This window comes from Mandrillus leucophaeus, unplaced genomic scaffold, assembly GCF_000951045.1.
Source record: "Mandrillus leucophaeus isolate KB7577 unplaced genomic scaffold, Mleu.le_1.0 Scaffold756, whole genome shotgun sequence".
Lineage (NCBI taxonomy): Eukaryota > Metazoa > Chordata > Mammalia > Primates > Cercopithecidae > Mandrillus > Mandrillus leucophaeus.
Genome location: NW_012108208.1, coordinates 1,330,964 through 1,344,731, shown reverse-complemented (window position 1 = coordinate 1,344,731; position 13,768 = coordinate 1,330,964). Strand labels below are relative to the sequence as shown.

General features: G+C 35.2%; 1 protein-coding gene and 1 long non-coding RNA gene across 2 annotated transcripts in view; one reads left to right on the top strand and one right to left on the bottom strand.

The window, feature by feature from the left end:
* Positions 1-13,768, bottom strand: part of LOC105529232 — a 172,610-nt gene that overhangs the window by 10,851 nt on the left and 147,991 nt on the right. The window lies entirely within an intron of this gene.
* Positions 1-13,768, top strand: part of TET2 (tet methylcytosine dioxygenase 2) — a 131,678-nt gene that overhangs the window by 35,292 nt on the left and 82,618 nt on the right. The window contains exon 2 of the mRNA XM_011966332.1: positions 8,386-8,531. The gene's annotated coding sequence lies outside the window, so the exon portion shown is untranslated. The remainder of the gene's footprint in view (positions 1-8,385; positions 8,532-13,768) is intronic.

Here is a 13,768-nt window from a genome sequence, read left to right as displayed (position 1 = left end):
TCAAAAACATTTTTAAATATTGCATCTTTAAATTTTAATTTCTTTTATCTAATTTTCCCCATCATTTGTTCTCTAGCTACAGCCAAAGTTAATAGTTACATTTTTTTCCAGTGACAAATGGTAGATTTGCAAAGACTTGTAACAGTTGCTTAATACTTTTTTTTATCCCTTATTTAAGAATCATGCGAACAACTGGAGCTGATAGGCAGCAGGTGCACATGAGTGTGGCTGTGCTGATGGTTACTGAAAGATTTCCAAGGTAGCTAGTAATTCTGCTACCCTAAGCCACTATAGCTCCTTCCCCATTACTCCCTGGGTCTACCCACAATCCTGCAGCTAGAATAATAAATGGCATGTAGGTTCCTCTAGGATCCTCCTCCAGCACTGTGTCCCATGCCTTGACATATGAGCTGTTAAATATTTTGATTATCACTCCTGTGTGGCAAGAGAGACATCTATTTGTCATAACTTGATGTTTACTAAACTGCTTTTAAGAATACCTTATGATAAAAGTAGACACTTGCAGTTTTGCAGAATGCATAGTTTGTTTTTAACAAACCAGGTAAATATAACTGCAGAGTTTTCCTGTATGTTTTGAAATATTTTAAAAAGTATTTTTCATTTGCCTTTCTATTAGAAGTAAAATTAGATAAAAATTTCCTTGTTTCAATTTTTAGATGAAAATTAGAGAATATTGTTAATGAAGGAATTTTTTTTTAAATAGTGGCTGATCAAATGTCATCAATTTTATACTATAGTGTAAAACTTTATTTTGTAGTTGGCCATCCCATTAAGCGTTAGAATTTTTATAATTGATCCTTTGATATTTATATTGATGATATTAATGTAATGTCTTTAAACCTTAGCTCATGTAGGTCATGTGACTTAAAGCATCCTTAGATGATGATATTATTTGGGCTATAAATAATTTATAACATAAGTGATTTAAAAATTCATTCTTTCCATCCATTTTTAAGAAACTATAAGGTAGGGTTCATGTGTACCTAATACTTATCACCCAAAAATAGGAAAAATGAAATCCTTTTAAAAATATCTGGGTTAATGTTATAGATTGGAAGCAGTTTTTAAAATGCACTTAAAGTCTACCAGTTTATTGATCCTCAATCTATGTCTGTTTTAAATGGATGCAATTAGCAGTTCAATCTAAGAGAACCATGGTAGTAGACTCATTACCCCCAAGAAACCATTACATCATTTTGTAATATGAAATTACTAAATATAAGGAATAGAATATATATTGTAAAAATTCCTTTGGAATCAATAATAAGCATTGTGGCTATCAGTTATAGTTATATATTACAATGTAAAGGATATCCTTTTATAAACTTAATATCACACAAGTAGACTTAAATTAGAATAATTCCATTAATATAATTTTGCTTGTGTTTTTATACCTATTCATTTGTTCAATAACTCTTTTTCCTATATATATATTTTTATCTCAAATTCGATAGTATCTAAATCATGGAATGATGAAACCTTAAAGCTGGGTTGGAACAGAAATAATACAATTTAACATCTTACAGGCTCTCTAGTCCTCGGTTTCCTTAAGTGATCAGCTCAAGATCATGAAGTTATGGAGGATTAGAGTCAAAATTAGAACCTGAGATTAGTTTATACTTTGTTAACTCTTCTACAGCCTACCCCCTTTGTTTGCCTATGGGTTTATGGAAGTTACAGGAGAGACATTCTGAGATTCAGCTAAAAACCTAGCTCCCAATATAATTAATTGTCCTGCAATCAGCCACACAAATACAATTACAAATACTTGAAGTTCTTTGTGTGAAGAAAAAGAAAATGACTAATAAAGCATTCAAATCAATGCAAGTTACCTTTCTTTGCCGCTTTCTTCCCCTTTCACTCCTTTCTTCTCTTATAGTACTTGAAATTTCTAGTGGGGATCTCTAAAATGCCTGAATGTTAGGAATGGTAAGTGTATTGTAGAGAATTATATTTTCTATTTTAGTGGATGAAAAATAAACCATACCCTTAAGAAGCTTTTCAAAGTTAAGATTTTGAGCACACCCTTCATTGGCCCAGTCTCTGACCAGTGAGGTCAAGTATTAGCAAGTGTCAGAACGTCATGTAAAAGTTTGTGTTTCAGATGCGGAATTTCTTTTGCTTTTTGTGTATGATGTTTATACGGTATTTTCTTCTGATGTGTTTTCCATCTTGGTTTTTAAAAATAACTATTATTTTAAAAAATATTCCCTCATAACTTCTTTTATTTTTGGAAACTATATAAATTGATCTGATAATCTATACATAATGCCTTGTGACTTTATACCTGTACCTCTCATGTTCCAGTGTTTGGTTCTTAAATAATAACTTTGTGTAATGGAAATACTATGTTAAATAGTTTATAACTGGTGGTTGATATTTCAGCCTTGTTTGGCAATTGTAGTTATATAAAGACTGTTGATTAGAAACAATCTCATATGGTGTATACTTGTTTTTATCTTCATGGAATTTGTTCTGCAAACACTTTCTGAGATCTTCACTGAGAGCCACCACTTTGTCTATGTTAGGAGGAGCAGGAAGTGAATACATTTAAGGTCTTTAATTTTCTTCTTAAAACTTTGACTACCGTAGTGTTTTTTTTTAAAATGTTAACAGGAGAATAGCCATCACTGCCAAGTAGCTGACATTCTGAAATAGCACTTCCCTTTAGGCACTGTACAGTTGGGATCATTTACTTGCAGAGAGAGATGTGTGTGTGTGTATGTATGTGTGTACACATGTGTATAAGAATAGGAGAACTACTTTGTGGGCATATCCTGCTGAAGTGAGTAACGTGCTGTTTAGTGAACTCCAGTCTGACCCCATTTAAACCTGGAGGAGAATCACATCAAGCAGAGAAGCAGCCAAGGCAGCATTTCAACAGGAAGGAAACATCTATTACTGGGGCTTTGAAGAAACATGCCATGAAGGTGTACTAATATCACAAAGGGAAGGGAAGGACTAAATCCAGCATGATAAACAAAGTCCCTTGTTTTTAACGGAAGCGTTTGATGATGTTTGATCAGTGGTGGATCTATCTCTTGAAAGGAAAATGCATATAAAACCCAAATGGAGGATTTCTATGTAAGGTGCCTACCTTGTAATGATATATTCATGTTTATAGGTAGAGTGGTTTTTAGAGAAGAGGTTGGTTTTTTTTTTTTTTTCCATTTTTCATCTTTCAGAAAGAAAACTTGTCTGTTTCTAGGCTTTGAAATATAGAATTACTTACCTTTCACCAAAATGAAATGTTTCATTGAATCTCCTACAAGCTTGTGGAGGGCATGAAGCGTGTTGAATAAGAGCACAGGCTCTGGAGGCCCTGCCACCTGCAAAGGTGTGCTAAGGTAAACAATTGATAGTATTTTGAAAATTAAATGACTTAGAATGCATTCAATAAATTTTAGCTATTGTCTTGTTTTTTCTAAATCTATTTGGAAAATATTGCAGATAAAGTATATAATACCTTTCTAAAACACAGTGAGGCTGGGCGCGGTGGCTCACGCCTGTAATCCCAACACTTTGGGAGGCCGAGGCAGGCGGATCATGAGGTCAGGAGATCGAGACCATCCTGGCTAACACGGTGAAATCCCATCTCTACTAAAAATACAAAACTTAGTTGGGCATGGTGGCGGGCACCTGTAGTCCCAGCTACTCAGGAGGCTGAGGCAGGAGAATGGCATGAACGGGGAGGCGGAGCTTGCAATGAGCCAAGATCATACCACTGCACTCCAGCCAGGGGGACAGAGCGAGACTCTGTCTCAAAAAATAAATAAATAAATAAATAAAAATAAAACAGTGAATAGTTTATAAAGATAAAATAGAATAGGCTTCAATTTAGGGAACAAAGGAAAATATATTTAAGAATGATATTATGCTCAAAATGATTACAACTTTGATGGTGAAGTATATTTTATTCAATTAAAAATGTAGCTATGCCTGGGCATGGTTGCTCACGCCTGTAATCCCAGCACTTTGGAAGGCCAACGCAGGTGGATCACTTGAGCTCAGGAGTTCGAGACCTGCCTGGGCAACATAGTGAGACCTCATCTCTACAAAAAGTACACAAAAAATGTGCTGGGTGTGGTGGTACATGCCTGTAGTCCTAGCCACTTGGGAGACTGAGATGGAAGGATAGCTTCAATCTGGGAGGTCAAGGCTGCAGTGAGCCACGATTGTGCCACTGCACTTGAGCCTGGGTGACAGAGCAAGACCCTGTCTCAGGAAAACAAACAAAAAAAACAAAACAGTAGGTATGTGTGTGGAAATGAGAACATTTAAATGTGCTCATTGGCTTAGTTTTTTTTTTTTTTTAACCCTCTCCATGGCCCTTTTCTTAACCTCTGTCTTCAGCAGTTACCCTTCATATGTTTGTTCTGTTTTATCTTCCAAGTGCTTTTTTTATAACTTTCAATATATCATGGCGGAAGGAAAACTCAATGTATAAGCTGAGTATATTTTGCATTTTCATTGAGAATTTTTTTTTTTTTTTTTTTTTTGGTGAAGTGGAGTCTCACTCTGTCGCCCAGACTGGAGTGCAGTGGTACGATCTCAGCTCTCAGCTCACTGCAACCTCTGCCTCCTGGGTTCAAGTGATTCTCCTGCCTCAGCCTCCCAAGTAGCTGGGACTACAGGCTTGCACCACCATGCCTGGTTAATTTTTATATTTTTAGAAGAGACGGGATTTCATCATGTTGGCTATGCATGTCTCGAACTCCTGACCTCAAGTGATCCACCCACCTTGGCCTCCCAAAGTGCTGGGATTGCAGGCATGAGCTACCACGGCTCGGCTTCATGATCCAAAATAGCCTCATTAAGCTTCTCTTTCAAAACATGTGTATAAGCCTGTGAGTCATCACTGTATTTATTCCTGAATATTATCATATTGGAGACTTTTCAAAGCTGAACAAAACCAGAATTATTGGCTACTGAGGAACTATATTCTAGCAAGAGACTATTCTATTTGTTGGGGATCACCTCTTTTTACTAAAGGGGACTGTTTTGGGCAAATAAAACTAGAATTCATGGTTTCTCCTTGATAGTTTGCCAGCTTGATTCCCAGCCAGCCAGATAACTGCTGATAGTGACACTCATGTCCTCTAGGACTCCCAATCTTGTGCCAGCTCAGAGAAGGAAATCCCCCTAGAACTGCTCAAATCATTCCCAGAACCACAAGCACTACCTTAGTATAGTTAAAAATGTGATACCAACTCAAATTCTGATAAAAACGTGTACTATAAAGCTGAATAAAGATATATTTTTTACTTTTGAAGTTTTGTTTTACTATTTTAAACAGAAAACAGAAGGTAAAAACTCCTCTGCCTTCCTCAGTGTTTGGTTTATCAGTTGCTGAACTCAGATTTAAGAGTCTAATCATATACAGGCAATAACCCTCTTCTAATCTTAATAATGTTTCTTTGATCATTTCTTTCAAAAGAAAAAGAAAATAGCCTATTGACTCCAACCCTGACCTCCTGTACTTCACCTGCCTGATGAATATTTCTTTGGAATACTAAGGTTTTTCAAATGCATCATGTCAAGAATTTATTTTGTCATTTCAGATTCCTTTCTAGAATTATCTATTTATCTGATTAATACCATCATTCTTCCAGACAACCAGCCTCAAAAGCTTTATCACTATAATTGAATCATTCTTTTTTCTCCCTACATTAAAAATGTTACTAAATGTCATTCATTTCTTTATCAGTAATATTTCTGTTTGATCATTTTATTTCATTTATTCTGCCACCCTCTTATTCCAACTATCACTTATACTTGAGTACTGCAATAAGCCAATATCTTGCATATGATTATTTATAACACCTAAATCTTCTACCACTTCACACTCACTGGGATGGATATAATTTTTAAAACATACAATAACAGATGTTAGTGAGGATGTGGAAAAATTGGAACCCTGACACATTGCTAGTGGAATGTAAAAAGGTGCAGCCACTTTGCAAAACAGCTTGGCCGTTCATCAAAAGATTAAGCATGGAATTACCATAAGACCCAGTAGTTTCACTCTTAGGGATTCCACTCTCAAGAGAATTGAAAACATATGCCCACACAACAACTTATAAACATTATATATCCATTTTTGTTGCAGCATTATTCACGATAATCTAAAGGTAGAAGCAACCCAAATGCTTACAGATGGATTAATGGATAAACAGAATGTGGTATAGACATACAATGGACTATTAAAGAGGAGAAAATTCTCACACATGCGAGAAAATGGATGGATCTTGTATACCTTATGCTAAGTGGAATAAGCCAATCACACAAGGAAAAATATTACATGATTCCACTTGCATGAGGTACTTAGAATTGTCAAATTCATAGAGGCATACAGTAGAATAATGATTGCCAGGGCCTAGGAGGAGGAGCAAATAGGAAGTTATTGTTTAATGAGCATAGAATTTCTGTTTAGGAAGATGAAGAAGTTCTGGAGATGGGTGGCAGTGATGGTTGCACAGCAATGTGAATGTACTTAATGCCACAGAATAGTATACTTAAATATGGTTTGAATGGCAAACTTTATGTTACATATATTTTATCACAATTTAAAAGTTTGAAGTGAATATCCAAAGAAGCATTATTTATGAGGCTAAAAGTAGAAGTAACCCAAAAGTCCATCATTGATAGCTAAAGGAAATATGGTATATCAATACAATAGAATATTAGTCATAAAAAGGAATACAGACCCATGCTACAACACAGATGCACCTTAAAAACATTAAGTGAAAGAAACCAGACATAAAAGGCCAAATTTTGTATAATTTCATATATATAAAGTCGTTCAAAATAGGAAAACCCATAGAGAGTGAAAGTTGATTAGTGGTCACCAAGGCCCAGGGGAGGAATGAATGAAAACTGGCTCCTAATGGGTACTGGGTTTTTTGGGGGGAAGGTGGCAGAGTGATGAAAATATTGTAGAATTTGATAGTAATGATACGTGACAGTGGCAAAATTTTTTTAATATAGTAAAACCCACTGACTCATATTCTTTACAAGGATGTATTTTATGGTATGTGAATTATATCTCAAAACACCCCTTAAATCTTAATATACGACTTTTATGATGCCATGGTTCTAAAAAAACAACATGTCCCAGTCTCAGCTTACTATTTCTAGGCATGTGACTTTGAGAAAAAATTAAGAGACCTCCCTTCTTACTCTGTAAAATGGGAGTAATGATGATGATGATGATGATAATGATGATAATGATCTCACCAGAATTTTTTGAGTGGTAAATGAGGTAACACATGTAGTGCATCTAGAATAGTGTCTAGCATTTACCAAGAACCCCTGGAACCTGAGCTTCAACAGCTTCCAATACTATTCCAGATACTATTTCAGGATATTCCAATACTGTTTCCATATATTCAGGAAAATGGACCAACTCCTTTAGCCATTTTATCAAAACTCTTTAGATTCTGTTTCAAATCGGTCTTTCCAAATTCTTCTTATGCGTCTTTGTAGACACTCTGCAGTCAGAGAGAGCTTTTTAATCTCCTCCAATTTGCTGCAGCTGTATCTTTGCCTCAAAACAATGCTTTCTCCCCGTTCCTCTTTTCTCACTGCCCTTGGAACTCAGTGAACTTCTCTTATGTTTTTAACCTACTCCCTTGTTTCAGTGCATAGTCATTTCCACTTATTTGTAGCACCCAATATTTTCACTACATCTTTGCCAATTAAGTCTTACTTGGGTTATGTTTTTAAAGGAGGTATCTTATTGGGTGGTCCTTTTAAAGTATATGTCCAGTCTCTCCAGCTAAATTAAAACCCTTGAGCACAGAGACCACATGTTATAATGTTTTACCTTTTCCATTGCACTTAGCATATTACCTTGACATGGCATATACTGAATGAATACTTGCTATTTATGAGTTTAGTTAGTGCCACATCTTATGAAGTACAGGGACTTAATGATTCTCAATCCTGACTTCATCTTAAAGTCACCTGGAGAAAAAAGTTTCCTCTTAGCTCAAGTCAGAATCTCAGCAAAATCCTCAGCTTCGTACCTAGGTGATACTCTTGTAAGCCACGCTGTGAACCACTGTATTCAACAGATGAAGTAATATAAGCCACTGGCCTTAAGCTTCATTGATTATTGCGGTGAAGATGTGAAGACTAAAGATGCTTTGGGCATTTCAAATGCTCTACAAATATTAGAATTTTATTATGGTACATTTAAGAGTGTCATTGCTTTAAGAAAGATCCTCTAAGTTTTTTAACAGCCACTGTGTAATGGAAATATCCAATTATAGGTATCTAAAACCTTTAAAACTCTTTATATCAGGTGTATATACCCTGTTCCTTTTTGCTAACTTAAAAGTGTTCAAACTCTGTCTTCTCTAGGCTGGCAAACATTCAGCAGCACACCCTCTCAAGATTGTTTACTTGCCTTTGCTCCTGTTGAGTTACGACGCTTGGATGCAGGAGATGGGCTCAGCAGCAGCCAACAGGACATGATCCAGGAAGAGCAGTAAGGGACTGAGCTGCTGGTAAGACAGTGGAGACAGTTGACGCTTGTTTGTCAAGTATAAATTTATTCCTAATTTAATGGTTAATCTCTCTCCCAAACTTCAACTCCAAGTCACCCTACACCCTCTCAAATATTTTCTTTGTTGTCTATGCTTATGACACATGGATTAGATTGTTAAGATTTGTGAATTTGCTAAAGTGATGTGCTGACTTATGTATAGCTGTATTTTTCTGGAGATAGATTTTTATCAATTCTCAATGTCTATGGAGTTTTTAAAAAGAGGTAAGGATTATTCAAATAGAACTATAAACATGAGAAAATGTGATATCTATAACCAGTTGTTACAGTATTTATCTCCTCCATTTTGATTCACTTGTAACCACTTTGTCTCAATCTTGTTAAGGACCAAATAAATAGTATTTGTGGTTACTTGCTGACCTGACAAGTGAGTACCTCCTGCATCTGGCTAGTCAGTCGTGTGACAATTGGGTGCCATAGAACTAACAAAGAACTAAATTATGGAATGGCAGATCTCAGGAACAACTATGTGATTTTACATATGGTTTGTTTTTAATAGATAGAGACAGAGTCTGGCTATGTTGCTCAGGCAGCTCTCAAACTCCTGGGTTCAAGCCGTCATCCTGCCTTAGCCTCTTAAGGAGCTGGGATTACAGGTGCATGCCCCCAGGTCCAGTTCATATGATTTTCTGAAAATACAAAAGAAAGAGGGAGACACAAAATACTTTTTAAAATCATGTTCTTATAATTATCTTAATAAAAATAATTAGCTTTGAATGCCATGATCTGCTGAGTGTCCCAACCTAAGGGTTGCCAGACCATTTTCTCATATATGCATGTGTAGAAGTAGGGAACTAATATATTTTTGTCTAAAATGTTTAAAATGAAGATGAGACTGAATTGTACAATATATAATTTTGCCTGTGCTACATAAGCCAGTTAAAATTATAGAGACATTGCAGGAAAGAATCTGGATTAGGTAGAAAAAAGGAAGAATTAGGCTTTTTTTTTTTTTTTTTTTTTTTTGGTCTATAACCCTTTTAGTAGGTAATTGAGCTTCAGTTTCACTACATCTTGTTTATGCATTCAGCATAACAAATATTCTAATAAGCCTTTATAGCTCTAATCTCTGCCTTACTGCAGACACCTGAGGATATAAGTATCCACTCTGCCACTTGATATTTCTTAGAGACTGTCCTGGTGCTGAGAAATTCTTTCCAGGGTGTCCTCGGTTAAACTCCCATGATTCCTGGATGTTGCCATTTTCAAGACACAGGGCAAGCGCATCTGTCTAGATTACCTCTCTACCCTGGGAATTTTAAGTCATTCTGTGAGGGAAAGAGAACTCAGTATAGTAGTAACTCTCAGAATGAAAATTTTCCCCTTGCATGTTAATATTTTTAGAGTAATCATTGTCACTGAAAATAGACTTCCTCTTTCCCCTCTCATGCTGGAAAATGTTAGGTAATTATGAATAAAGCATTCTTTACTTTCCCCCTCCTCCCTTGATGATTGCTTTACCTCACTCTGTGAGAACTGTGACTACTCATTCTGCTCTTGTCTTTTACATGAGAACTGAGAACTCATTTTTAAGATGGAATTTTTACTCCTTAATGAAGTCATAACATTAGTCAGAAGATTTTCTCTTCTTGAACGTTAAGCCTGGGTAAGGAATAAAGTGCAGAAGTTTATGGAACATTATAAGATAACTTACACAAAAAAGAGGACAACAAATTAAAGTATTAGCCACTGGGGGAAAAGGTTTTACAGGTAGCTGTCTGAGGAGTTCTTCCCTCATATCTCCTCAAAAATCTTGTTTTGCATTTAGTTTTTTACAGTTGGATAAGCTCAGCCTTTGACATATTTTCAATAGCAAATAAGCCTAGAGTTTATTTTTAGTACATTTATTAAGAATGTGTTCTTGGGAAAATTATTTAACCTTTGTAAGCCCTGCTTTATATGGCAAAGAAGAAAGTAGGTAATAATAGATAATAACAGGATTATTTTATGCATTACCTGTACATTGCCCAACATATAGTAAGTTCTTAATTGTATATTAGTATTTGTTTTGTTATTAACCACTTTTATTAATGTTGCTTTTAGTTTTTAAAATATGAATTCATTCAAAAATATTTCTTGAGCACCTGCCAAATACCAGGCACTCTTCTAGGAACTAGAGTGGCATTAATGAGCAAAAGAGACAAAAATCTCTTCCCTTGTTGAGCTTAGAATCTATTAGAGTAAGAGACAGACACATACAGAATAAAATGTGTAATATACTAAATACCAGAAAGTGCTAAGTATAAAAATATAAAAGAGAAAAAGGAAATTGAGTGCAGGGTTAGGTAGTAATTGAAGATATAGTAGTCAAGTAAGGCAGCTTCAAGAGAAGATTATATCTTAAATAAAAATCTGATAAAGGTATAGAAACCATAAAGTTATCTGAAGGAATTGCAGGTAGTGGAGAAGAGCCAGAAAGACCTGGAGTAGTAAAAGGTTTCATGCAGAGTGATTTAAAAAGAATCACGGTATTTTATACATCAGTAAGTAAATACACTTAAGTAAGTGATGTGGACAAGAACTTTGGAAGTTGAATAGCAAGGTCCATCTGGACTATAAGAGAGGAGGCTTCACAAAGGAAGGTGACCGGGCATGGCCTGGATCCTGAAGGATAGGAAGAATTGGGATTGATAACAAAGAATGACATCCCAGTGGAGAGAAGTGGAGGGGAAACAGCATGAAATGGAGTGAACTGAGAATGTTGGCTTTTTGGGCAGGAATGGGCCAGGCACAGGGCAAGTGGGAAGCAGGAAAAAAGTGACATTGTATAGAGTTCGTGTTGGCAAATAGAGAGAAGATGGAAGAGCAGGGTAAGGCCAAATTTTGTAAAATCCTAAAGTCAAGCTAAAGATTATTGCATGCTATCCTGAAAATATTGAGGAAGAGTTAGAGCAGATGAGTACAAAGGTGAATTCTTGTATTTAGCAATATCATTATTTTTACAAATTTAAACAAATAAGGAAATGGAGGCAGTAGTTGCAGTAATTTAGGAGATAAATTGAAAATGGATTTTGATAAGAGAGAAGGGAAGATAAATTTTATATATTTTAAGGAAAAATCATGAGGATTTATTTGCTGACTGCACATAAGAGATAAAAAAGAGGAGTCAAAGATTTCTTTAAAATTTTCAAAATGATTGATTACGTGGTGGTATTAAAAGAAGTAGGGAGGTTGGGACATAGGAGTTTGAATTCAGCGTGAGTCAGTTAAGACAATCAGATGCAGATATTCTTAAGGCAACTAAAGTTCATTTGATATTTGTCATATAGGCTGAATTAAGTTTCTAAGAGCTGTTTTTACTATGCATTAAATTCATGTAATACTAACATAGTACAAAAATTGTTTGCTATCCAAATTTTATATTTTTATAACAAGTTGGAGAGACAGAGAATCAAAACATTATTGATTGGGAACCATTAGACATCAGCTAATCCAATTAGTTCATTTTGTGGAAAGAAAAAGGATACCCAGAGATGTTACATGACTTTATAGGCATGCCTCTAGCTATTACATAACTTAGTCTAGCCCAGGTCTTCATATTGAGACTCTCCTCCTGCTGTCTATAAAAAGTATTCATGATTTGTATTTTGCCAGCTTGCTTGTGGAGAATAGGATTAGAAGGCTTGACTTGCCTGTTAGCGAGCTCTCTTGTAGCCGTTTTTCTAATTAACATAGACACATTTTATCCTTTCTCATGAAACAGATCTAACTTGTATAGAAGCTTGAGTCTTCTTGATTTAATTAATCGCTTTCTCCCACCTGTAGTCATTGTTGAAGTTTCCTGATTTATAATGTTATCTTTTTATCTCTTCAGTAGTTTAAGGAGGAATAGCATTTCTGATGTTGTACTATTTTTCTGTTTATCTTTCAGAAGAAAAATGGTTTTTCTTATTGGCCAAAAAAACCATCACCCTACGGGAAATAAATCACACTCTTTGCTTGATTTTCCTGATCTGGCTCCTGATTTCTCTTCAAATTTAGGTCAATACTTAGACTTTAAGACTTCATTGTTACTTCCTTACAGGTCATTCTTATGAACTAAAATCCATAGTCATTGTTCTAACAAGCCTGAGCAGTTTATTCTTTGAGTCACGGGATTGTAAAAGAAAAAATAGGCCTTAAAGATCATCTAATACAGTGCTCTTCAAACCGTACTCTTCAATTTTTCTACTACTCATCAGTTGTTTTTTATTCTAATAAAATATAATTATCTAGCAAGTGAGCAGACATATATTTACAGTAGCTTTACAATTCTTTATACACTTCTTTACTCTCTCCATTACACATGCCACATGGTATGATGCAAGTCATAACTCAACTATGGGAAACAAAACCACTCTTGTATATGGTGTCTTGCATATATTTTAAGCCCAGAGTCATATCAGTAGTCTCTGTGTCCCAGGAGACTGTTGACATTCTTGTGGCATTTATCTGACAACCTTGGCAATCCCTAAATTCACAAATAGCTGTATAGCATTTTTTGCATTTGATGCATATCCACATATGATGTGTCTTTTGATTTTAGAACACGTAAAGCATGCTAAAATAGATTGCACCTTATGAAAGTCATTTTCACTATTCTTGTGTTTCAGTTTCCTCATCAAAAGGTGAAATATCAGGTGCCTCTATTGATCTCAGGATCTTTTAAGCAGAAATGGAAGAGTCTTGGTGAAAACAGCTTGTATTCTGAAAGAAAATTGTAATGTAAATACAGGCACTAAAAACATTTATTCATCTTTACACATGCTAATCTGACCAGACATTTTTCTCAAAATATGAAAATAGTATGGATTTTCTTAGCTCATTTAATATTGAAAAGACTAGAAAAACAAGTAATGATGCTCTAGAAGAATCTATGATCATATAATCACAGTTGTCCTTCAGTATATATGGGAGATTGGTTCCAGGACCCCCCATGGATATCAAAATCTGTGGATCCTCAAGTCTCTTATATAAAATAGTGCAGTGTTTGCACGTAATTTACATATACCCTCCCATATACTTTGAATCATCTCTTGATTATTTATATTACTACAATGTGAATGCTATGTAAGTACTTATTATACCGTATTGTTTAGGAAATACTGACAAGAAAATTAATCTGTACATGTTCAGTACAAACACAACAATCCATTTCGTTTTCTGAGTATTTTGATCTGTGATTGACTGAATCCACAG